At 39.3% G+C, this 27,031-nt stretch overlaps 1 long non-coding RNA gene across 1 annotated transcript; it reads right to left on the bottom strand.

Moving 5' to 3' along the window:
- On the bottom strand, positions 1-26,876 carry LOC111771800 (uncharacterized). Its single transcript, XR_011425148.1, has 5 exons — positions 26,685-26,876; positions 20,964-21,091; positions 14,561-14,969; positions 5,604-5,717; positions 1-1,070 (listed from the first exon to the last, which is right to left on the bottom strand). It is a non-coding gene; the product is annotated as an uncharacterized lncRNA (long non-coding RNA).
- Positions 26,877-27,031: the final 155 nt, after the last annotated feature.

The following is a 27,031-nucleotide window of genomic DNA, read 5'->3' as shown; positions in this document are numbered from 1 at the left end:
TTTAAAAAATTCTTTGATCTCTAAGAGTTAAAATGTTAATAATGCTTTTCTTTAAGATAGTGAATGATTTTTATTTTCTTTTGTGTGCTTTCATGTACTTTCTAAATATTATACAAAGGACCTCCATCACTTTAGTAATCAGAAAAAAACTATTAAAGTAATAATGGAATCTCCAAAGAAAAACTCACAGTACTTCCCGTGAGGCCCTCCTCTGGCTTTCTTTCATGAAAACATTTTCTCTCTGCATGTGAGTCACAAGAAATTGCTTAGTGCTTTGTTATTCTTATTTCCATCAAGTCTCTTTTACATGATCCCCACTTCTTTTCATCACCCCTGCTTCTACTCTTGTAATAAGATAGTTCATGGAGGGCAAAATAAAGATGGTATTTGTCAGTGGTGCCATGAAATACTTCTTCCAACTTTATGGTATTGATTGTTAATCAAAACTGCATCTCCTTACCCTCCCTCCATCTGCTCAGTTCACATTTTGTGGCTGAGCATGAACTTAAAAAGGAAAGCCATGTACTTTCTCCCATCTTCCCCATCTCTGGCGCCATCTCTAGTCACGCAGGATGGGGGAGGGTGACGCTCCAAGTCATATGCTCAGTTTGTTCCTCCCCTCACAAAGACATGTGGAAAGCACTTCTCATTCTTGCTTTTACTCAGGTCTAGCCGTTAGCTCATAGCAGCCCATTTTCTGTCTTTTAAGTTTATTTCTTAACAATTCAAAAGAGAGTAAAGATGCCTTTTTTACACTCTACACTTTCTGTTTCCACTGTTGATTCAATGTATGGACTAAGAGTTGCTTAGGGATGTTGCTACCTTCGGAAGCTCCTTCTCTGCTTTCTCCGCTCTTGAGTCTTTCTTTTGAGAATAGGTCCTGGGCTTTACTGAGCTGGGACCTCACTCCATGGAGCACCTGGGTATAGCTGAGGCTTGACTGGATCTCAGATTCTTCTGCCTCTCCCATCCTGTCTTCCTTTCTCTTTTAGAGACATGACAGTTCTGGATCCTTTTTCATTGAAGGATATTCCCAGTGAGATTGGTAGAAAGAAATTTCGGTCAGATCTCTAGGAAGGAAAAAGAAAAGAGATGACTTTAGAAAGGGACTGCTACAAATACTGGAGACCTAAACGTTCCTCAGTGCAATTCCTGAAAACTCCTCTGAGGGAAGAACATCCTGATTCTGTTTAAACATTCCTTTCTCCCATTCAGTAGGGCGTGATCAATAAAGAGTCCTCTACCCTTCTCTCTGTTGGAACACCTTCCTCCCACATCTGCCTGGCTAATTTCTACTCATCCTTCAAGGTTCAGCTTACACATGAACTCTTCTTGGAATTAATTGTTTCCTCCTGCCTTAACTCCAGTGAAAACCTTTCCCTACGGCCCACCCCTGTTTAGCTAGATGACCATCCTTCAAACATCCACAGTACCCTCTTTACTGTGGTCCTCATCGTCTTGCATTGCAATTGTTTATTTTTGCCACTAGACTGGGAGCACTTTCGGGAAAGGCTCTGTGTCTTCCTTTTCTTGTTCTCCTTGACACCTAACATGGAGCTTAGAGCACAGTAGGATCTTAGAAAGCATTTGTTGAATGGATAAAGGTTTGTGGCTCTGGTCCTTGTATTGCAGAGTCGAAAACATAGAACCCATAGTAGGCAACAAAGGCCAGACTGTGTCTCAGAAGTTCCCCCCTGTGATTCAAATGGCCAGTGACATCTTTTTCTTGTTGGAAATGTGAGATATCAATAGAACCAAGTTTTCCTGAAAATAAAGTCCCCATGTAGCCTCTGGGACTCCACAGCAAGGCTCCCACAGTAGAAAGGGCTAATCTGTACCATTGTGTTCATCTCTTGTTGTTTCCTTAGCCATCTCATGCAATTCAATTTGGTTGTTTTTATGATTCTTCATCTCTAGCGTTGGCAAGAGGCCGGTGAGTAAGAAAAAAGTCTCTGATGTTGCACGACTGTTTGGCAGTCACTCATAGTTTTGGAAATCCAGAGACCATCCTGTTGTTGTCTGTGCAGTGGCATAGCTCCAAATATTTCAGCTCTGAAAAATGAGCTCAGTTTCTGTCTATGAGCTAACACATACACTTTGCACATACTCTATTGTCAGTTATGTGGAGAGAGTGTCCCAGAATAAAAATGCTAAAACTGAATGGGCTCCTTGAGATCATAATCTTATTTTTCAAAAAATAAAGAATGTGACAGCCAGAGAAGTGAAGTGATTTTCTCAAGGTCACAGAGCATTTAGTAATAAAAATAGGAGTGGAACTAGAAGTCAGGTGTCTTGTGTCCAGTCTAGTGCTTGTTCTCAACACACTCCACAGTCCTTTCTAGCCTGGAGGAGGAGGGCTCATGACTCAGAGAGGAGCATGGGGAAGGGAGTGAATTCCCCTTTCCAAAACAGGGGGAAGATAATTCCGGGAAGACTGGTATGTGACCTTAGGCAGCTATGGAATCTCTCTGGGACTTAGTTTCCTTGTCTGTAAAGTGAGAATGACAATAGCTACCCTACCAGCTGTCTGGAAGATTAGGTGACATCATGCTAGCACAGGGCATGGCCCAGAGCCCAGCCTTAGGGGACACTCAGTGAACAAAGGCCACCATTACCAAGGAGCATATTGTCCAGCTCTGCTCCGGTAGCAACTCCAAACTGCTTCCCAGTGGCACTCAATGCAGCAACCCGCTGGCTGCCGAACCGGACACATTGGTGTGAAGGGTTTGAGAGCAAATCTGGTGTGTAAGAAAACAACCAAATTCCCATAAAGCCTAATTATTTGCACTGTTTATTAATAGACCTGCTCCTTGTCCTCTCCCTCAGCAACAAATTAGGGTCTGACTTGAGGTATTGCTCTGGGAAAGCAGGGTCTCGCATGCATTTCTGCAGGGGTATCTCCTGCATAATGCAGTTGCACATCCAAAGGGGGCCTGGATGGCTGCCCACTCTCAGGTTCCCTTTGTATCTCTCATCATTACCCATAAAAGCCTTCATTATGATTCGGGTCCCCTTTATTACACATATAAATAAAATCTGACACAATCGTAAGTAAATCCTTTAGTGGTAAAAGCTGATAAAAGAGGGCAAAAATTAATTTTATGCATGAAGAATCTCATTAAGTAGCTTCACGGAAATAAACGGAACTGGCATCAGAGACTGGCGGGGCGCAGGCTTCTCTAGTCTGCAGGTTCCATGGCCTTCCCAGGAGGAAGCAGCGTGCTCCTGCTGCCGCTGGTGGCACCCAGGATCACACGTTGTGCCAGATCCGCACCTGCGGAAAAAGGCTTCAGTCCAAGGCAGACAAAGCCTAGCCCCAAGGCTCTTCTACTCCAGCTCCCCAGAGGCCCCAGGCTGGGGAAGGGCCTTCTAGAATCCTTGCAGGCAGCCCTGGGCAAGGCAGGAGACTGCTCCTGAGAAGATTGCATTCAAGATACCGGCTAAGCTCTAGCTCCTCCTCTGTAGGATCCTCCAGTGCTAATTTTAACCCCCTAGATGACCCTCAAAGAGGGGCTGAAGGGTGGAGTGGAGGCCCAAAACGGGAGGAGAAGAGAGAAAATGGGCTGCAGTAGCCGCAGCTCCAGCAGAACGAGGATTTGTCCACCTGGGGCAGGAAACGCACAACAGGCTCAGATGCTCTGCTATTGGGGCCCAAGCTTCACTGACCGATTCCATATCAGTTCTTGACTGACTGATGCTATGTCTAATCACTGCACTTTTTCTGGTTTTGATTCATATTGTGTAGGATCAAGGATCCATTTAATGTGGTTTGTTTCCCCTCCTGGAAGAGAAGCTGTTGACATAAGACAAAAATATTCTGTTCAGTCCATCTCCTTTCACCAGCTTTCTACTCTCAGCCATTGTTTGTCCCAGCCTGTGCCATTCATCAGTGCAGGATGAGCTTGTTCTGGATTCTCTAAAATGACTCATTATCAGTTAGCAGTGGTTTCAGTGTACGAAGACCACTTCATACCCAAGCAGCTTATTGCAGATCATTTTGATTGGTCAACTATGTGTGTAAAAACAATAGATTTTAAACATATGGTGCAAGTCTGCAGAGAAGACAAGATTTTAAGAAAAGATTATGTTCTTCACTTATTTTCCAGCATGGCTAGGTGTCTTCTAAGGAATAGGCAATCAGATGCAATGGGGGCTGTATGGGGTATCAGAGAAAACAAGCAATAACAATACTAATAAGAGCAGGAAGGAAAGAGCAATCCTTCAATAACAGTCCCGTATTGGTGTTAAACTGTTCCAGAGAAATTCCATCTGTAAATCCCTGAAACATGCTGAGAAGACACTGAACACACTAACATTGTGCTCAGGCGGCCGTGGGGCAGAAATAGCGTTAGAATAATGGTCAGGAGGGAATTGAATTCAGAAGCACAGGAAGTGATAGAACTAAGTTTGAATCCCAGCTCCATCTCTTAGCAGGTCTGAGACCTTGTGTAAAACAGTTCATCTTTCTGGGCATCAGTCTCCTTAGAGTTCCTCTGAGGATTGTAGAAAGCTCCGCAGTGCCTCTTCTACCACTGGTTCTCCATAAATGACAGCTCGTACGAGACTTTAGGGAGCTGAGGTTGGATGTATAAGGTGAGCCAGATTGTAATCTCTGGGCCTTTTCCAACCATTCGCATCTGACTACTCGTTCATCTCACTGAATATCTTCTGTCCCATATGTCGTGCCTTCCCTTTGATGAAAGTACCAAAGTGATTAGGATAAAGAGCAAATACATTTTTGAAATGTCAGCCCAAGAGCATTGTTTGGATATGGTTTCCAAGTTCCTTTCCAAATTATTTTCAAAGAATTCAATTTTCTTTCTTAACTATGCTTGCTGATCAAGGCACCTGCTTCACTGGTCGGGAATGCCTTTGGCTTTAAAAACTCCGTCCTCATCATAAGCCTCAGCTTAATTGCTTTGCTCTCAATTTTATTTTGACTGTGACCAAAAAAACAGGTAATATTTTAGCTATTAATACTTCATTTAAAGTGAAAAAAGTCTAAAATCTAACTAACTGTCATGCCTCCAGTTTATTAGGGAATTATCCATTTGTGATCAAGTGAAGATAATTTTGCTAAATAGTAAGATCATGAAATCTATGCAAGTTACTTGCTGCTCTTTCAGAAAGCCATGCTTTAATGAGGATTTAACACTTTGAAAAATATGAATTTACCTGTTTCTTCCTAGGTTCTTTTTCATGTATGTCGATCTCATGGAACTATTATTAGACAAGGGTGAAACATGAGGTAAAAGGAACCTCATGGTTTTCCAAACTAGCTGCACATTCCATCTTTTGTGCGGCCTTAAAAAATATGGCATCTTGGGGCCAGCCCAGTGGCACAGTGGTTAAGTTCACGTGCTCTACTTCAGTGGCCCTAGGTTGGCAGGTTCAAATCTCAGGCGCAGACCTACACACCACTCATCAAGCCATGCTGTGCCATGCAAAAATAGAAGAAGATTGCCACCAGTGTTGGCTCCGTGACAATCTTCCTCAAGCAAAAGAGAGGAACAGTGGCAACAGATGCTAGCTCAGGGACAATCTTCCTCACCAAAAAAATAAATTAATTAAAAAATTGAAAAATATGGAATCTTGGAACTTACCCCCAGATATCCAGGAGTACAGCTTGAGGTGTTCTTTTAAATCACCCATGTGCCACTGTTCCATGAGCCTGTATTTTGGGAACATTAATCTAGTCCAAATTCCACATTTCACTACTGAGGAAATCAAAAGAAAGAGGATTTAAAGCAACTGTAAAGGTCACAGAGCTAGATAATGACAAATAGAATTCTGACTACTACAGCCATTCTGAATCCACCACTTTCATACTGCTCCTTGGAACAATCGGTTTGATGTTACTATCTGTATGGGACTTATAAAATGATTTCTTTAACATATGACTGAAAAGGTAGACTCTGTAATCCTTATCCTAAACTATAGAAAATAATATTACAATATCAAAACAGAAAAATGCCAAGATTATAATGGAAGATGCCTCCAAAACAATTTGAATTTGGAGAGAGAATGGAGAAGATTTAGGAAATCTCAATTTTGCTTTCTCAGCGGTTTCTGGAAGGCACTCCACTTATCTGACCTGTTGGGTCTTGGGATGGCCAAGCAAGGTATCTTTGCTTATTTAACAACCACATCGACTTCTGCATGGATGGCCCAGGTACCAAGGAACTCGTGCTGTAATTGGCCAAGCTATGACATGGTTGGTTTAGCTCAGAGGAGGAACCAGGCATGCTATCTTGTAACTCTTTGAGAACCCAGATCATCCCACGTGATAGAATCTGGCCACTCTTTCCACCTCTTTTTCCAATTCTGCCTTATCTTCACAATGGTTCTGGGAGAAGCAGTTGGAATAGATACATGCACCATAAATAAATTGTCCAATAAATTGTCCAATAGCTGCAGAGTTGCTGGAGTTGGGGCTGATGGCAATCCTTGACCCTGTCCTGACTCTTTATGCCCTCTGGGTTGGTAGCAGTAAACTCCTGTACTTTGCTCCTCTCCTTTTTGTCTCAGATCTCCCTTTTCATGATGATAGCAGAAACTAATTCCTTTGTGTTTTCCATGTTTGAATGGCTTAAGTTCCCCTGATGAGTTCAGTGTAAAGACAATTTGTATGGTAAGGACTTATTAAATTATGAGCAAAATGTGGCAATTTGGCTATTAGCATAGTGTTTGGTCATCAATATAAGTCTATAATAATAAGATAATAACTACTGATGATTCCTTATAATATTAATCATGTTAACGATTTTGATACAGAAGTGTTTTTCTTGTGAAAGATTCCAAATCCTTTTATCATATTCAAAAACAAATATGCTCAGTCTGCAGCTAGCAGCTTTTTAATCTACATTCCCAAAGCATCTTGAATTAGAAGAACATATTTCTTCAGCGCATTTATCACAATATACTATAATTACTTGTTTTTAAGTCCATCTCCTTTGCTAGATTTTGAGCACCTCAAGAGCAAATGCCATGACTGATTTGCTGTATCCTCGGGAGCTTAATGCAAGGCCTGGCCCCAGTAGGTGTTCAGAAAATGCTTGTGAATGAATTCAGGGAAGCTCTTGGGCTCAAGAAGACACTGGGTGGTCATGGCAGCCGACACAAGGCGTCCGTCAAAGAACCACGAGCACTCTGGACTTCGAGTTTTGGTTTTACACATTGCAAGGAGTCCTGCTCCTGCCTGCCTTGTGACACACACTGCTGTGGGTTAGAAGCCTTGGCAGGGGTAAGGCTTTTTGCCATTCTGTCAAACTTGGCAACTTGCTATAAATTTGGATAACAGGTCTACTCAGTTAAAAAAAAAAAATGAGGCAATCTGGGCTTTTTCTTCTCTTTATTGGAGTCAGATAGCTGTACAATTTTTTTCAGGCTTCATTTTACTGCCTTCTGGTTATAAGAGAATAGAGAAACCACCTTAGATGGGAATTTACATTAAGCTGGCGCTCTCCAGCTAGGTGGCCATTTGCTACAGAGAGGATTGTTTGCAAGAAACTGTTTTAGAATTCAGAGCGCACAGACACACTACACTAGCTTTTTGGTTTAATAATGATTCCTAAGAAGGCACAACTGATCTACGCATTCATCCAATAAGTATTTGTTATGGTTCCAGTAAATTAGGCCAAGATTTTCCTCTACAGTTATTTTTGGAGATAAAACACCAGGTAAGCAGAAAAAGCTTCCTGGTCTCTAGAGCTTTAGCAGATATTTAATTCTCCTTTGCCAGGGTACAATCAGCAGATGTCATAAATCAGACTCTTAGAATCCATCAACGGTCCCATCCTAGAGTCTTGGCAGGTAGGAGTGGGCTGCACTAGTTGCTATGAGGGGAAAAAAAGCAAACAGTGCCCTCTGCACTGCACATGTTCCATCCCAAATGCACTTATGCTCATCTTGCTGACTCGGTAACTGAACTCAAACAGAGCCTGCCCACTTTGATTTGCTCCTTTCTCTTAATGCTTTCCAAAAGGTAACAGGAGAATTGCAAATAAAGGAACAAGTGAGGAAAAGAAGATACACCCTAAGTAGTTTTTAAACAATTCATCTGGAAACTTATATACAGCTGCCTACGCGTCTGAAGGCCATTACCAGTTCCTGGAAGGATAATATCCCCACTTTCTGTGCACTGCATTTATCTTCTCTGCTTGGCAGGAGAAAACCATTCTGCTTTGCCTTGCAGGAGATCAGGGACCAATTTTCATCTCACCTGCTTTCATCTCAGCTCATACCACCACCCAGTAGGGCGCTGGGCATGTAATGTTCAGTAAATATTTGTATACTTTACTCAGTGGTCCTATTTTCTCCTGCACTAAACAAAACAAGACAAAGTCACTTGAGTCTGAGATATCTGCAGAAAAGAGTGGCTAGGAGGATTCCAGGCATCTTTAGTAGAACGGCGTACCATATCAGGTCATAGCCGTCTTTTCACATTAGGTGTGGCTCTTTCTAACTCCCCAAATCGATACACTAGCTCTGATGTTTACCACTCCCTGATGACTACTTGTGGTGGTTTGTAAAGAGTACAGTGACTCAGTAGTTTCCAGTCCTGACATTATGTGACCTCAGAAAAATTATGTAACTTCACTGGACATTTATTTCTTTATCTTATAATAAGAAGGTTAGAATAAATCATCTCTAAGATTAGAATGGTTGAGGTTTTCTCTGGGTGCCAATACCACTCTGAGGGCAGGCCCTGCCTGGAGCACTGTGCTGATGAAAATTGGGAGATCCCGTTCTGGCTCAGAAAATGAATATCTGGTTTGAATACTATGTCTGTTGTCCAGGTGGAAGGGAGAGTTTTCAGATTGAGTAGTATGCATACACCAGCTGTTTTCTGACCCATACTAGTTGTGTGGCCGTGGACAAGTTACTGAAGTGGTTTTTAAAATCTGTAAGTGAACATAATGTTAGTACCTAATTTGTGGAGTGGTAATGAGAATTAAATATGGTGATGATACATATGAAACACTTAGAACAGTGACTAGAACATGGTATATACTCAGTAAATGTTAGCTATTATTATTTTTGTTATTAATATTACATTTCAATTATATAACTAAGATCTCTTTCAGCTCTGGTATTTAATTATAATAAGCTGATACTTGCATTTGAAGAAAAGGACTAGACTTATGGTGTGCATTGAAATGCTTGATTTTGGATAATCTTCTAAGAAATGTCATTGGTGGTTTGCCACTGGGGGTCAGGAGCAATCATTCTTCAGAGTTGGTAGCAAATAAGTTAGTCCTATTTCCACGGCAAGCAGACTGCCAGGTAATGATAAATGTAACTGGGATTCTTTCTTCTTTCTACTTTTCATTTATTTGCTAATTCATAAAATATATAATTAGTGAATACCTACTATGTGCCAGACACTGTTGTAGACACTGAAGATGCAGTGATAATTAAAGCAGACAATATCCCTGTTCTCTAAGAGCTTACTTCTAGTGGGGGTAACAGGCAACAAATAAGTAACAAAGAAAAAGATCAATTTCAAGTAGTGATAGGTGCTATGATGACAATAAAACAGTTGTGTGATAGCACATACTTTATACTGGGTGGCCAGTAAAGGCGTCTGTGGGGACAGATATTCGAGCTGCATCCTGAGTTATAAGTAGGAATCAGCTACTTGAGGATATGAGGAAGATTGTTCCAGTCAGTGGGAACAGCTTGTACAAAGGCCTTCACAGAGGAGCTTGGTATAATTAAGGAACAGAAAGAAGCCCAGTGTGGTTGGAGCAGAGTTAGCACAGAGAAGAATAGAAAGGGCTGAGATGGGCAGTCAGGTGGGGACCGGATGGTTTTGAGCATTTTAGGTCCTGGTAAGAAATTTAGATTTTATTCCAAATGTATTGAGAAGCCATCCGAATGCTATAAGCAGGGAAGTGACACAATCTGATATACATTTTTAAGAGATCACTGATGTCTTTGTGACAAATGGACTTCAGTGGACAAAAGTGAAATCAGTTAACCAGTTGCCACTAATCCAAGTAAGAGTTGAAGGGGCTTGGAAGGTGAAGAGAATGGACAGATTGGGGATCTTCAGAGACGGAGGTGAGAAGATATGCTTCCAAAAGTGTTTAACATCTTATCTAATATCACATTTGTCCATATCTGAAAACTTCTTTAAGGCCTTAAGTCCACCATTTCCTCAAGTATTTTCATTAGTCTGTAAGTATTCTGCTTGGTGTTCTAGAAGCCTAAATGTATTAATGCTACTTTTCGGAGTATTTGTCTTGGAAAAGAAAATTGCTCCCTTGCAAGTCACACACTAAGAAAGTGAATCAATAGGTACCGCCAAAACGAATATCATTGCTTGGTCTCGGAGATGTCACTCTGATTTTTATTGTGCTTCCACATAAAATAAATTACTTCAATTTCACAGCAAGTAATTAAATGCCCATTAAAATCCTCACTTGTTAGAGAGGGAACATGAAGTAACCTCTATTCCTAAACCAAAGAACTCGCAAAACTTGCAACATTCCCCCTGCTTGGCTGGCCCAATGTGGGTGAGCTCCTTGCTTCCTATCTTTCTAAGTCTAGACCACTAGAGATTAAACAAGTCACTTTGTGAAGTCTAACTTCCCCAAAGGAAACTCTAATCTCAATATATATCTGGCAGTGACTTTGTCCCCACTACATTGCTTTTAAGATATGTTTCCGGGATTCCTGCTATCCTAGAGGAGGGATTGAGAGCTCAAGTCCCTTTGCTTCCCATTCGAATGAGTAACGTGTCTCTGCTCTTATTGACCTTTCTTATCTTGTCACTTTCACATCTAGCTACAGACATGTTTCTCCAGCACAGTTTGACTTTCATCGTGGGCAAAGTTTGGCTGTTCATTTGTAAAGTATAGAATATATAAAATATAGTTGACTGGTCAGCTAATCAGTATGTAGATCACTCAGGCCTTTACATATATTTTTTAATCCCTAACCTTTCCTCTCTAATGTCAGCAGAACGCTCGTTTATTGGAAGGGTAATGAGTAGCTCTTAGAAGGAAAGACTGACTAAAAAACTTAGAAAATGACCATACCTGAAGTAAGGTAGGTGAAGAGAACTATTGCTAAAATATAGTATGGAAGAGCTGGTTGGAATGCCACGCACTGCACTGAATGCACTGTCCCTGTTAGGGGGCCCCAGTACCGCCATTGGCCCCACTTCATCAGTACTACTAGACAATGAGTAATACTGCCAATGCCAATGCCAATGCCTCCTTAGGCAGAGCTGCCGCTGTTTTCCCAGATGCTGCTGTTTCTGTCTCTGCTGCTTCTGCCACAACCAGATTGAGTTCCGGACTGTCCCTAGTTCTTTGTGTCATTACATCTAGATTCAAACTCCCAGGAGGCAGTGTCCCTCTGGAAGTAATTAGATTCCTAAACTGGTATTTTTGGCTTCTATAGTGATAGGCAGTACTTTGCATCTCAGTCTTTAATTCTGGGACTTAAATATATATCTTAGAAGTTGCTTTGATGAAAGTCTGTTGGGAGTAACTTTTGTAGTTTATGACAACATTGTCTGTTTCTCTCTTTTTCCAAAAGTTTAATAGATATTTACAAGACACAACAGACTGTATGTATTTGAAGTGTACAATTGATGTTTTGAAATATGTATACACTGTGAAATCATCACTCTCAGAAGTTTTCTACTGTTCTTCCCTGTCTCCTCCTAAGCAACTATAGGTTAATTTGAATTTTCTAGAATTGCGTGAAAATGTAGTCATACAACATGTACTGTTTTATGTCTGACTTTTTTCACTCAGTATAATTGTTTCAGATTCGTCTATGTTGTTATTAATAGGTTTTTTTTTTTTACTGCTGATTAGTGGCTCATTGTGTGTGTGTGTGTGTGTGTGTGTGTGCATGACAATTTCTTTGTACATTTACCTTTTTATGGACATTTGGGTTGTTTCTAGTTTTTGACTATTACAAATAAAGATCTTCTGAATGTTTGTGTACAAGTTTTTGTGTGCATATATGCTTTTATTTCTCTTAAATAAATACCCAGGAGTGGAATGTCTGTGTCATATTTTAGGTATATATTTAACTTTTTAAGAAACTGCAAAATATTTTCCAAAGCAATTGCACCATTTTACCACCAGCAGTGCATAAAAGTTCCAGTTGCTCCATGTCATCCCCAATGCTTGACATGGCCCAAAATTGCCATAGTCAGGCTGTCAAAGGTCTGGTAACACATATTACTGTTCACGATCCAGTGGAAAAGAGAGAATATCTCCTTTCTAATACCATATATAAAATATTAGGAAATAATTCTACCAGTGTGCCAATCATTGTCTCATGACACTCTTGGCCAAGAAAGGAAAGAGAGAATAATTGGAAATTCCATCATGGCTGCAGAAAATGGGGGAGGAAAAGTTCCCCAAAGCACGGCAGGCTTATTACCAGTGAAATGGAGGGAATCTAGGTAAATAAAACACTAGATGTTTTAGTATCGCCTTGAGTTTAAGGAGTGTGGAGATTGAAAGAAACACTAGTAACAGTATCCAATAAACTTTGTGAGTAATACACAAGGTAGGCAATATAAATCTGGCTTTCTATGTCCGAGAGGATCAGGCAAGAAGGGGAATGATGGTTCAAGATAAAAGATCTGGAGTATACAGTGTTCCCAATAAGGACCCCATGTGTTGACCCAGAAGAGCTCAGTGGGAGGTAATAAATGAGTCCTGGAAAATGAGCCAAGGAAAAAACCAATACAGTGGCTTTTAGTATATCTTGGAAGCTTGAGAGTGCCTCCTGGGAGTTCATACTTTATCACTTAACTTGATGACTATTCCTTATGATTAAAAGATTCTGCCAGTGAATCATGAACACAACATGGAAAACTAAGTTCAAGAAGTGTTTAATTATCCCCAACTTAAAGCAGCCCTAGTTCTGGCCTTCAGGCTCATCTCTGTATGTTCCACCTTTTCTTTAAGTCTAGCCTTCCTTCAAGAATGCGCTCGGCTAGTGGGGAGATGTTGGATATTTAGTTTCCTCACTACGATTAATTATTCTAGTGATTTGGATAATATTCAAATAGAAATGTGGATTGTTATTTTGAGGTACCAATTTGTATTCTGCTTCTGTAAGCCTGGTCTTTCTTTGTATTTTTATCTTCAGTGCAGAGATGACATTTTTAATGTTAATATTAATGATATCATCTAATTACAGCTTGCCGATGCTTTATGGAAATAAAGTCCGTTGCGTGATAGAGATTTGCATGAGATATTGATGCCTCTCAAGTGTTTCAGAACTTAAACCAATTAAATTGTTTCCATCTCTTATGAGGTTTGAGTAATTATCTAATGAAACATATAAAATTATTGCCATTATAAAGAGGTATTTCATTGAGAGGGAATGCGGATGTTTGAATTCCAAAACAAAGGTGAGGAGGATCCTTTGACTTGCAATGTTTCAGATGTGCTGGTTTGACACTGAAATGTCTATTCTTCACCTCTACCTAACCCACCTCATTTCTCTCCATCTCATTAAATTGCTGCTATAGACTTACTCACTGGGAAAAGTTTTGTCTGCAAACTTAAGCATTGCTACCACGTTCTCTCAGGTATAAATACTCCTTAAAACCAAGTTCATGGGCCTTAGCTTTCATTGGCCATTCTTTCATTCCAAACTTCCAAGGCCAGTGTTCTATCATTTGACTGAAACAGTCTTTAATTCCAGGTGCTAGGTGGCATGGCTACATGAAGACCACAGGGACTAAAAGATGAAGTCACTTTTTATTTCGTGTTCTCTAACTTGCCTGACTGATTCTCTCATATTCATCACATCAAAACAGAGTGGCTTCTTTGCTCTGAACTTTAGGCTGCACTGAATCAGAAAAGAAACTTAGATCAGAAACAGAAAATGTTCTTCAAACGAGTTTCCTAAAAAGACTCCAACAGCAATTACCAGGAGACTTCTGGAGAACTCAACAATTTCTTTGGGAACTCAAGAAAAAAGTGGTACTTCTAAATAAATCATCCCAGGAACATTAGTGAACAAGGTCTTTAAAATAGATGCCTCAGGAGTTGAATTTTCTCAGCAAACACTATCAGTAGTTCATAGAAAATCTCGATACCACAGTTGAACATTGCAATAATAGCTTTCTTTCATTCATTTCTTTGAATAATTGAGGGTTCTCGTTATCTTTATGATATGATGACTCAGCTAAATATTTGCTAAGAATATATGTGCTCCAAACTGTGGATACAGCTAGCGGAGCTGAAAAAACAGCAGGAAAATAGTCATTCCCTTACAATCTAGTAGTAAAGACAATAAGAAAATAAACAAGGAACAAAGTTATTAGATGCTACAGTAAGAGCACCAAACCAGGATTCAGGACACCTGGAGGGGCCTTCATGCTCTGCTAGTTTTTTACTGGGCGGCTTTAGGCAAATCAGGTAATCTTTTTGGATCACAAGTTCTTCATATATAAAATTATAATGTTAGATTAACCTTTTAGGATTGGTTTCCTCATGTAATCATATTTCTAAAGGCAGAAATGGTACAAAGGGAGGTTCTTTTACATTTTTGTTCCCTTTTCATTTCTTACCTGAATTACCAACAGTGTCCTATATCCTGGGAGCTGATCCTCACCCAATTAGCTCCTGTTCTGATGTTCCCCAAGTGACATTACTGATTCAAGGGACAGTCACTTTTTATTGCTGGTTGACATATTTTGAATCTTCTCCTCCATTTCCATCTTCATTATAGTCTGGGAAGCTGTATCCTCTTCCTCAGACTCCTCCACAGCCAGAGGTGATCAAGTTATTCAATTCTGATTAATGAAATGTAACCAGTAGTTTAGTGGAGTTACCTGGGGAAATTTTTCTTTCCCTCTTGTGTTTCCTTCTCGCCTTTTACTGCTGTTTTAAACACAATATGATGCCTGAAGCTGAGGCAACCATCTTGTTTGGTGTTGAGCCTCTGAACCAACCAGTAGCCACCTACCTCCAAGCTTCCTGTTGTATAAAACAAACAAACAAACAAAACCTTCACTTAATTTTATACTGCTGTAAATTGAGTTTTATGTTACTCGTATTTTAAACTATTCCTAACTGATACAGCACATTATGAAGTAATACGCATATAAAACTTCTTCATTATCTGAGGATAATTGGTGCTGAAAAAGGCCACTTCAGGTGAAATCACATAAAGCAGGGACATCAACATCATAGTGAATAAGGGTAAAGCGTTTAATTGAGATTTTGTCTTAGAAAATGAAACTCAAATTGGTGAAAATAATTTAATTAATACTTAACATTTGGGTTATAATTATAACTACAGGCAATGATACCATTGTGATATTTTCAATAGCTTTATAGAGGTATAATTGATATGTCACAAAATTTGCCCATTATAAATGTAAAGTTGGACAATTTTTAGTAAATTTATACAGTTGTACAATTATCACCACAATCCTGTTTTAGAACATATCTGTCACCCTAAAAATTTCCCTCATGCATGTTTTTTAGTCAAGCTTCACACCTGCCTGCAGCCCCAGACAATCACTAACCAGCTTTCTATAGCTATGGATTGGCCTTTTCCAGAAATTTCGTGTAAGTGGAACTATACAATATGTAGTCTTTCGTGTATGTCTTCTTTCATTTAACATAGTGGTTTTGAGGCACATTTATGTTGTTGCATGAATTAGTAATTTGATCTTTTGCTGCATAGTAATCCATTCTTTGGATATACTTCATTTTGTTTATCCATTCACCAGTTCATAGATATTTGGATTGTTTCCAGTTTTGAGTTATTATGAAAAATACTGTTATAAACATTGGTGAAAAAATCTTTGTGTAGACATACGCTTTCATATCTCTTGGGTAAATACCTAGGAGTGAAATTACTGGATCATATGGTAAGTATATGTTTAACACTGTTAAAAACTGCCTAACTGTTTTCCAAATTGGCTGTGCCAATTTGCATTTCCACCAGCAATGGATGAGCCTTCTAGTTTCTCCACGTGTTCTCCAACTCTTGTAACTGTCTGTCTTTTGGTTAATGACCATTCTAGTAAATGTATAGCATTGTCTCATTGTGGTTTTAATTTTCATTTCTCTAATGTCTAATGGTGTTGAGAAACTCTTCATGTGATTATTGTCCATTTATATGTAATTTTTTTCCCATTTTAAAGTTGAGTGTTGGTATTACTGCATAGAGAGTTCTTATAAATTTATACAAGATGCACAACACTTATTGGATATATGATTTGAAAATATTATCTCCCATTGTGTGACTTGCCTTTTTATTTTCTTAATGATGTCTTTTGCAGAGCCTATTTTTACAATAATGTCCAATTTATCAATATTTTCTTTTATGACTAACTTTAGTGTTATAATTAAGAAATATTTCTCTAAGCTAAATTGACAAAGATTTTCTGCAATATTTTATTCTAAAAGATGTATAGTTTTAGCTTTTTCGCTTAGATCTATGATCCATTTTGAGCTTATTTTTGTGTGTTGTGTGAGATAAGGACTTGAGTTCTTTTCGTTTTTTTTTAGATATGGGTATCCAGTTGTTCCAGCAGATTGTTGAAAAGACAATTCTTTTCCCATTGAGTTTCCTTGGCATCTTTGTCAAAAATAAGTATTTGTAAATATAAGGATATATATTCTGATATATTTCTGATTCTTAATTCTGTTTCATGATGTAAATGTCTATTCTGAGGCCACCACTACCTGAAAAAAGGTAGCATGTCCTCCAATTTTGTTATTTTTCAAAAATTATTTTGGCTAGCCTACATCTTTTGCATTTCCGTATAAATTTTGGGAACAGTTTGTCTATTTCTAAAAGAAAGCTTGATGGGATTTTGAGACGGACTGAACTGAATTATATAGATCAATGTGGAGAGAATTGTCATCTTAGAAATGTTTAGTCTTCCTCTTCTCTAAGAAGACATATTTCTCAATTTGTATGAATCTTTAAAAATTTCTATCAGCAACATTTTTTAGTTTTCGATGCACAGGTTTTGCACTTTTTTGTCAAAAATTTTCCTAAGCACTTTAATCCTTTTGATGCGATTTTGAATGTAATTTTCTTGATTGCACTTTGGATTTTTCTCTCCTAGCACATGGAAATGTAGTATTCATCAATCTTGCATCTTGCTATTTTCTTAAATTTGGTTATGGGCTCTACTAGGTTGTGTGTGAATTCTTTAGGATATTCTACATATGGGATCATGTTTTTTGCCAGTAAAGACAGTTTTACTTTTTCCTTTTCAAAATATATGCCTACAATGCTTTACGTGATATGACCTTTGAAAACCTCCCCAAGATTATCTCTGTCCACTCCACTCTTCATTCATTACTTTCTGGCCACATGGACCCTTCTTTCCATAAAGCTCATCCACCCTCTCATTTCTGTCTTAGGGCATTTGCACATCTTATTCCTCTTTCTGCAACAATCTTCACTCACATATTTCATGGCTGCCTTCTTTTGTCATTTTCATCGTTCATATCTCAAGTTAAAAATTATCCCTTCAAAGTGAACTTCTGTGGCCATCCTGAGAACATCCCCATTCTGACAACGTGTCACCTTGTAAACTATTTTATTCAGAGCATTTACAACCAAAATAATCTTATTTATCTTTTTACACATTTATTTTCTCTCCCCCAACCCTTAACTTGAATGTAATTTCCTTAAAAACAGTGACCTTGTCAATCTTTTCCACTGCAATTCCAGTGCTTAGAATAGTGACTGCTTCATAGTAGGTGACTTTTTTTTTCTTTTTCTTTTTGCTGTATGATTGACAGAAGAAAGAAAAAGACAGAAAACTTTAAAGCACACAAACAAAAACTATTCAAGAGGGTGACTTTCGTACTTTAGCTATTGCTATAAAATGGACTGGAAATTATCACAGGGATTAAATGTTCTAAAGGGAAGAAAAGGCATTAAGTAAAGGTGACCTGACATATTTTGATTATGTGTTTGAGCTTTGAAACACTACAGGATATTATGTCTTAGTGCACTCATGCATGGTCATGGGGGTTGTCTGTCACATCTTGGAGTTGAGGGAGGAATACTCAATTGCATCTGTGCAGATTCTTTCTGTGACTTAGTTTGAGAATTAAGAGTGCAAGCTCTAGATCCGGAAATTTTTATAAAGAACAGACCACCTCATGACATATGGACCTGTGGCTTGACTTTTGTTCTTCAGACCTGTGCCCATCATCTCCTGGCTACTCAGCCTGAAGCTCAAAGTATCACCATCGTGGGATGCAACACTGCAAGGCTAATGGTGCTGACACAAGGAAGCAGGGACCACTCTGGCACACCATAGCATCCACAGTTGGGCCCGTCAGATTATTTACTAGTTTCCTTGGTGTCATTGTCTTGACAAGTAACTCTGGGATTCAGTGCATTTTTCCCCTTCAGCTAGATGCCGCCAGAATATTTGACTCTCTGGATGTGTCAGGCGGGCTCTGTAATTAAATGGCTCAGCATTTCTGTTTGTCAGGGTGATATAAAATAAGGGGGAAAAATGTTTGCTTTGTGAAGCCATGCCATAAAACCTTCAGGAAGGATTATATATCATCAGGTCTTTGGCTCCCAAAGGAAAATGCCCTGAAAGACAAAACATCTTTAGTGTCACTTTTCAACCACGAGAAAATTGAATGAAATGAAGTTTGACATATGGAACTGTTTTCATAAGTTGTTTCAAATGTGAGTCACAAGAAAGGTCACTTTGAGGATACGGCAGAAGATCAGCTGAGATGCTTCTAATAATCTGAATAGAGCCCAGAGCTGACTTACCCTTGTGTGCTCCTGGGCCATGCCATGGACCACATTCAGTTAAGGAAGAAAACCATTAATCGTTTGTGATTGCAGAGTTTCTACTTGTGTCTTAGCGGTTGCTTCCACAGAAAAGGAAGTTAAAACTAGCTTGGAAAACACTTAAGAAGACTGTCACTACCTTCATTTACCTAAGACCATTGCTTGAAAATAACCCTTTTACCAAATACTTCCATCCATGCATCCATTTTTGAAAATTCTACTACACCAGCAACTTTCATCTATACAGCTAATAACGTAATGAAATATGACCACCACAATTGCATCTTCAAGTCATATTGGAAATTCAGTCTGTAAAATTAACACTATTATGCTGTGATGAAACTTAGTTACTGCACAAAGATTCTAAGAAGAGTATATATTTCTCAGAAACTATGTTCAGGTATATACATTTTTGGGTGTTAATAAGTTAATGCAATTAAGATATACTCTCATAAAGTATCCATAGTTGGCTAGCCTCAGTTCTAGATTCAGTATGCAGCATAGAAGAGTTATTTCAGATTTACTGTTTGAAGGAATTAGGATTTTCCAAGCCTTAATCTTCCAAGATGAAACTAATACATCCTCTTCCTCATTGCGTCCTCCTCTAATCTTAATCTTGTTTCTCCAAACACGCAATAATATGTAGGTTTGTTTCTCCTGTCTTGCAGTTCATGGAAGGGTAAATTAAAAGAGATGACAAAGCCGGCATACTAGCTCTCACTTCTGATTCACAACCTCAGCAAAAGCAAGAAATGCGTGAATGAATCTTTCCTTGGAGCAGTATGGCTAGTAGCTGGAAGGGCAAAATTGTTTCAATATATTGTACATAAGAAAATAGGGGCCGGCCCCGTGGCCGAGTGGTTAAGTTTGTGCACTCTGCTACGGTGGCCCAGGGTTTCACCGGTTCGCATCCTGGGCAAGGACATGGCACCGCTCATCAGGCCACTTTGAGGGGACATCTCACATGTCACAACTAAAAGGACCTGCAACTAAGATATACAACTATGTACCAGGGGTTGGGGAGATAAAGCAGGAAAAAAAAGAGAAAAGATAAGGGAGTTTTTCATTTTATATATATGAACATGTGTCACTGTCCCCTCCTCTAATGTCCAAATCATTATAGTAAGTACAATACTGGGTTGTACTTCCTTTTTGGATTAATAGCATGTCAACCTGAGATTCATAGAGAATAATTGGTCCTCCAAGTGAGAGCAGTCCATCATCCAAAGTAGCAGCAAGAAACATGCAAAGACACAGGAGTGGTTTGTCTTCATTTCTAAGTTCCCTGCACCCCATCTCCTGGGGCTTTTTCTGTAGTATCTAGGGCAATACTGTGTGAGAACGTCTATGGTTGTGTTTCAGCCTCCCACACAGCCCAAATGCTAATCCTTAGTGGATTTAAAGCACCAGGCCCTTTAGTATTAGTCATGCTGATCAATTTTAATTGAAAAGAGAAAGCATGCATTTTGCACAGTATGACACAAAGTACATCCACTAATGGAGTTGCTAGTAGGGAGGCCAGAGCATTTCCTACACGCTCCTCTCCTGAGAAGCCTGTCCTCTTTTGATGGAGTCTATGTTCTGGGAGGAATACACCTTGATTGGAGAAGGAAGAAAGGGGTCACTGGCCTGCTGTGTAGAGCAATCAGGTCATCCCCGGCTGTCTACATGGAGAAGGATGTCACAGCCGTATCATACTCTCTGTTCCATCCCTTAAGAGAAATCTAGTCTTTGGAGAATGGCTTTACTATGCCCTAGTAATAATGAGTACCATTTGTTAAACACAGAGGCTAAACTTTTCCACATGTTGTCCCTGGGCCTGGGCCTATATGGTCTGTGCCTTCCTCCAACATTAATCCTGGTAACTTCCCCTCACAATGCTCTGGCCAGGTTGATCTTTCTTGAACATGCCTCTCCTCTTCTTTTTCTGTGACTTTCCCTCTTTTCTCTCACAGTCTTGATGCTCAAAGTTCTCTTAGCCTAGAAAGTTTTCTGGACATCTTTGCCTAGCTGGTTCCTTATTTTTCCATCCTTTTCTCAAATACCTTTTCAGAGAGGATTTCCTGGACCACCTGGTCTAAAATCATCCCTCACCCAGCCACCACTCAATGCTACATATCCTCTTACTTTCCCTCATAGCACTTTTCACAGTGAAATTGTCTTGTTTATTTACTTACTTTATTTGTCCATCTTCCTCCCCATAATGTAAGCTCCATAAAGGGAGAGAGTTTATCTGTCCTCTACATCACTGTGGCACTAGTGACACAAAAATGTCCTTCATATAGTATCTGTTCATCCAACATTCCTGGCAAAACAAATCTGAAAGTCAGGATAATTATTATCACTGAATAAATTAGTAAATTGCATTCTAGAGAAGCCAACTCACTTGCCTATAACTACGAAATGGCGGGGATAGGATTTGAACCCAGGTTTGCTTAGATTAGTGCTAGCTGTATAGGTTGACTCAAAGCTAGGAAACTCTTTTCCCTCAGAATTGCCTTGCAGTTTCTCCAGCAAATTTAATTCTTTCATGTAGCTTCTCTGCTGAGAAACATCTGATCAGCAGTTAACTATTCATCTAGACAACTTCTTTCTGAATTCTCAGAGCTTTATCTAAATAGTTTTCCTCCTATGACTTGCCATTTGAAAAAATAAGTAAGCAAATGAATTTAAAAAAAACAAAACAAAAATGCTCCCCTCCTGAATTTTGCATTTGGGATTTGTAAAACCCAAACTATTTCTTTTGTCGTTGTTTTGCTTTTATTAACAGCTTTGTTGAGATCTAATTCAATACCATAAAAAAAGTTTTTAAATTGTATAATTCTGTGGTTTTTAGTATATTCACAGAGTTGTGCAACCATCATCACTATCTAATTCCAGAGCATTTTCATCATCCCATGAAGAAATCCCATACCCATTAGCAGTTTCTCCCTATTGGCCTCCTCTGGTAACCAATAATCTACTTTCTGACTCAATTCTGGATAATTAATACAAATGGAATCATACAATATGGGCCTTTTGTGTCTGGCTTCTTTCATGTCATACATGTCCAAGGATTATCCATATTGGGTAAACCTTGGAGACACATGCCTCAATGCTTCATTCCTTTCATATGACCAAATAATATTCCCTATTTTTATCCAGTTTTTAGTTGATAGACATTTAGGCTGTTTCCACTTTTGGGATATTATGGATAATGCTGCTATGAATATTTGGGTACTAGTTTTTGCATGGTCATATGTTTATAATTTTCTTAGGTATATATCTAGAAAAAGAATCACTGGGTCATATGGTAACTCTATGTTTATCTTTTTAAGAAAATACCGAGCCATTTTCTAAAGTGACTGTACCGTTTCATATTCCTACCAACAATGTATGAGGGTTTCAATCTCTCCACAGCCTCACCAACACGTTTATTGTACATCTTCCTGATTGTAGTCATACTAGTGGGTATGAAGAGGTATTTCACTGTGGTTTTTCTTTTCATTTCCATAATGGCTAACCATTTTGAACATGTTTTCATGTGCTTGTTGGCCATTTGTTCTTATGGAATATTGGCCATTCTCCATTTTCTTTGGAGAACTATCTATTAAGTCTTTTGCCCACTTTTAAGTTGCATTATTTGTCTTTTTATTTTTGAGCTACAAGAATTATTTATAAACTCTGAATAAAAGTTCCTTATCAGGTATATGATTTATAAACATTTTCTCCCATTCTGTGGGCTATCTTTTCACTTTCTTGATTGTGTCCTTTGAAACACAAAGGTTTTTTTAAAAAATTTTTAAGTCCAATTTATCTATTTTTAATTTTGTTGCTTGCGATTTTGGTGGCATGTCTAAGAAACCATCGCTTAATCCCAAATCACAAACATTTACACCTATGTTTTCTTCTAAGAGTTTTATAGTGTTAACTCTTACATTTAGGTTTCTGATTAATTTTGAATTAATTTTTGTATATGGTATGCGATAGGAGTGTAATTTCCTTTTTTTTTCTTTTTTTGCATGCAGATGTGTTGCTGACTCAGTATCATTTATTGAAAAGGCCATTCTTTCTCCACCGAATTGTCTTGACACTTTTGCCAAAAAATCATTTGATCATAAAAGTAAGGGCTTATTTCTGGTACAAAACTATTTCTTATTCCCTTATCTTTTGAAAATTTCTTGATTTTAGAATAAGTTTCAGATCCCTAGATTGAGAATCTCAAACCACATTCTCTAGACAAGGAATTCTTTATTTCTGGTTCTCAATTTTTGTCTTAGGTTGGATTCTCCCAGAAGCATATTCCGAGACCAGGATCTAAGCGCAAGTTTCTTCATTAGGAGGTGGAGGAAACACTGGTTGAAACTAGAGAAGAGACAATTGGAAGGGAAGGAAGACAATACAGAGTGTATTTTTAAGTCATCCCCCAGAGTCAGCAACTGGAGCTCAAACTTAAGGGGAAATACTGAGAAATGACTAAAACATTGCTCCAAGTTATGCTACCTAAGAGATCAGGGACCTTGGGGCTTTCATACAAACTCCTGATCGTCGTCAGTTGAGGCTTGCTCCTGAGGTTGTTAATTCTCTGAACTTCCAGTATATGTGTACATGAGAAGAATGGCTCTCTGCAGTGCCTGAAAAAGCTTTTAGGCACAGAGATGCAGATATGGGAGTTAGAAGAGGCTGGAGCACACCAAAATAGTAAGGTCAGAAGGATGTGGGAAAGGCATTGGCAGTGTCTGCTACGTGGACAAAGGGGAGATTATCTTTCTCAGCAGGTGCTTAAAACTCAGTTCCTTGGGGCTGGCCCTGTGGCCGAGTGGTTAAGTTTGTACTCTCTGCTTCTGTGGCCCAGGGTTACGCCAGTTCGGATCCTGGCTGGGGACATGGTACCACTCATCAAGCCATGCTGAGGCAGCATCCCATATGCCACAGCTAGAAGGATCCACAACTAAAAATATGCAACTATGTACCGGGGGCTTTGGGGAGAAAAATGAAAAATAAAATCTTTTAAAATAAACACAAAAACTCAGGTCCTACCTATACAAGTTCAGCCTTTACCCCAAGCACCACTTCCAGAGGCAGCCAGAAGGAACACGAAGCAAGAGAAAAATACCAAGACATTACACTTTTCACCATATAGCATTCTGAGCTGATGTGCTAGAGAAAATAATTCAAAAGCAATGCAGCAGAGGATGAAACACTTATATATTTGAGGTCACTGTTTTAGTCAGGAGTCTTTGGTTGCAAATGACAAAAACTAAATTTGCTTAAGTGAAAAAGAACTGTATTGACCCATATCAAACTATAGAAAGAGCAGGGGACAGCTGGCCTTCAGGACATATGGACCTAGGGCTTCAGATACAATTACGATTCTGTCTCTGCATTGTAGCTTTTTTTAATCTTCAGCTCCTCTAAGCAAAAGGAGCATGGCTTTCTGCTACTCTTGGTTCATTCTCTTTAAGCTACACAATAACAGAGAAATGGGCACTTCTCTAGCAACTACAATTTAGAACATTCCTAAGGAGCAACGTAATTGGGCCTACTTTGATAACATATCCTGTGCTAACCATTCTGTCCAGAGGATATTTTTCTGACTTGGTTCGTGGTTACACCTCTGTGGGTAGAGCCTGTTACCAGAGGAAAGGGAAAGAACAATTCACCTCTTGGGGGAAAAATGTCAAGGGCCTCACAAAAACAAACCAACCAACCAGAAACATCTTCCTGAGTCTTCTGTGCACTTCTGTAATATCCCAGGAACCTCAGTTCACCATGGGATACTATTTCAAGGGCATAAAGAGAAACTCCTTCTTGCAATTTCCATCTCCCCTTGAAAGCATCCTTTCAAACCACAGTTCCAATGAGGTTACATCACGCTACAATGGATTTCCTTGTTGGTATGATTTCAAGGGAGTCAGAAAAAATCTGAACCAATCTCATCTATTTTTCTCTTGTTCTAATTCCTCAAATATTAATTCAATAGAAAAGAAGTTGCAAATTTCAATGCTGCCTGGTTATCAAGAGCCATTCAGCTGTTTTAGAAATAAGTGAGTGACATCAAATATCAAATAATCAGCCTTCAAGCAAAGATTAGAAGGAGAGTTTTAAATGCTTGGGAAACTCTGAAGTTGTTCCTTCCCTGTTTCTGAATAATTGTCACCATTTTTATCCCTCAGGATTCCTCCAGACTTTCACAAGATCCACCAGCCTTTTCTGGAAAGGGAGAGCTTGTGCTCTTTGCTTGTGAGAGAGCATTCTCTGTAAGTAAGAAAAAACAAGAGCATTGAAACTACTTTTACTAGTGATGTGACAAACATAGCAAGTAGTTACATGCTAATTCAGGCTATCACCTTTAATTAGGATGTGGGGAGGCTGAGTTCTGCTGTCTTCAATCTTTGGAAATGAGCACTCATGATCAAAGAGCTACCTTCTTTAAATAATTTAAGTAGATATCCATTTTAATTAAAGTAGATATTGAATATTGGATATGAAAATGGCTGCTGCTGCTTCTTTATTTTTTTAAACCTTTGGATTTGGTGACTGCCGCTTAAATGGATAGGTCCCTGTACAGAAGGAAACAGCATCTGGCCCAGTCCCTCGTCAGGGCTGAAGATAAAGCACACACTTGGCTGGAGGCCTTCTGTGATCCCAACACCTCCCTGGGATGAAGCAGGTGGGAGGGAGCCCCCTTCAGAGTCTCCTGGTGTGTCACCATACTGGTCTCAACAGCTGCCACAGATCAAACCAATCTGGTTCTGCTCTTCTGAAAAGAAGCTATTTCCCTCCCCAACCCAAAACAAGAGTGGTTTGGAATGCAGCAAAGCATTCGATGAACCATTAAACAGATCCTCAGAATTTCCCAAAAAGGTCCCTGATGAAAAGATAAGTATTCGACCTACACAGACACCAGAATGTAGCCTATGTACACCATGGGAAGCAACAAGCCTGCCCTGTTCTTCCTTTTATTTTCTTGTGAGGAAGATTGGCCTTGAACTAACATCTGTTGCCAATCTTCCTCTTTTTCTTCTCCCCAAAGCCCTACTACATTGTTGTATAACATAGCTGTAGGTCATTCTAGTTCTTCTATGTGGGATGCCACCACAGCGTGGCTTGATGGGCAGCGTGCAGGTCCACGCCAGGGATCTGAACCAGCAAATCCCGGGCCACCAAAGTGGAGTGCACCAACTTAACTGCTTGGCCATGGGGCCAACCCCTGTTCTCCTTCTTAAGGATGAGTAAAGATGCCCATAAAAAAAAGTCTGGGGGCTGGCCCAGTGGCGCAATGGTTAAGTGCACACATTCCACTTTGGTGGCCCAGGGTTCACTGGTTCAGATCCTGGGTGCGGACATGGCACTGCTTGACAAGCCATGCTGTCGCAGATGTCCCACATATAAAGTAGAGGAAGATGGGCACAGATGTTAGCTCAGGGCCAGCCTTCCTCAGCAAAAAGAGGAGGATTGGCAGCAGATGTTAGCTCAGGGCTAATCTTCCTCAAAAGAAACAAAAACAAAAACAAATCTGGCAAAGAAGTATTAGGCTGCAAGATTTCAGTGGTCCCCTAATTTTTCAGTAATTTCTTCTTACTTTCTTCTGCTTCATTACATCATTTTCTCTCTCCTCTCAGATATCTAGTACTTCCTCCTTTTCTCCCATGTCCCTAGGCCAGTCGAACATAGAAACTGTCATCAGCAAATCAATTCACAATCACAATCCAAAGAAAGTTAAAGGAAGAGAGAAAAGAATTGTGAAAGAGACTGGATAACATAGAGCAAATTCCATTTAGTTATGTTTTCTGATTTCCATATGCCCACAGACTTCCTTCTAGGCTTCCAAAAGGAAAAAAAAATCCATGCTCTTTTTCTTTCTTCCTTTTCCTCTTCCTTCTTTTTAAAAGTTTAAAGATCCTGATTAAACTTACCAGTTTAAGGCGATTTCATTTATCTAACATTCCACTGAAGTAGAAAGGATAGATTAAATCTCACTGCTACTCAAGATTTTCAAGATATCCAGGAGGTTGAGATACAGTTCAACTGGGTTTGTATTTTTCCTAACCCCAGCAAAGACCACATCGATACGTGGCTGAACAAAGAATTCCTACATCCATGGCCACAGGATGATGAGTTTGAAAACAGTCTCTTTTGAAACAAACCCAAGACACTTGATAACTCTGGGTGCAAAGTTTGTGCTGAAGAAAAAGTAAAGTTTGTTTTAACAATTGCATTGGATTCTGAATTGAAGCTGAGCTGGTATAAAAATTCAACATCA

The sequence above is a fragment of the Equus caballus genome, chromosome 14 (genome assembly GCF_041296265.1).
Source record: "Equus caballus isolate H_3958 breed thoroughbred chromosome 14, TB-T2T, whole genome shotgun sequence".
Lineage (NCBI taxonomy): Eukaryota > Metazoa > Chordata > Mammalia > Perissodactyla > Equidae > Equus > Equus caballus.
This window is presented reverse-complemented; position numbering and strand designations above follow the sequence as displayed.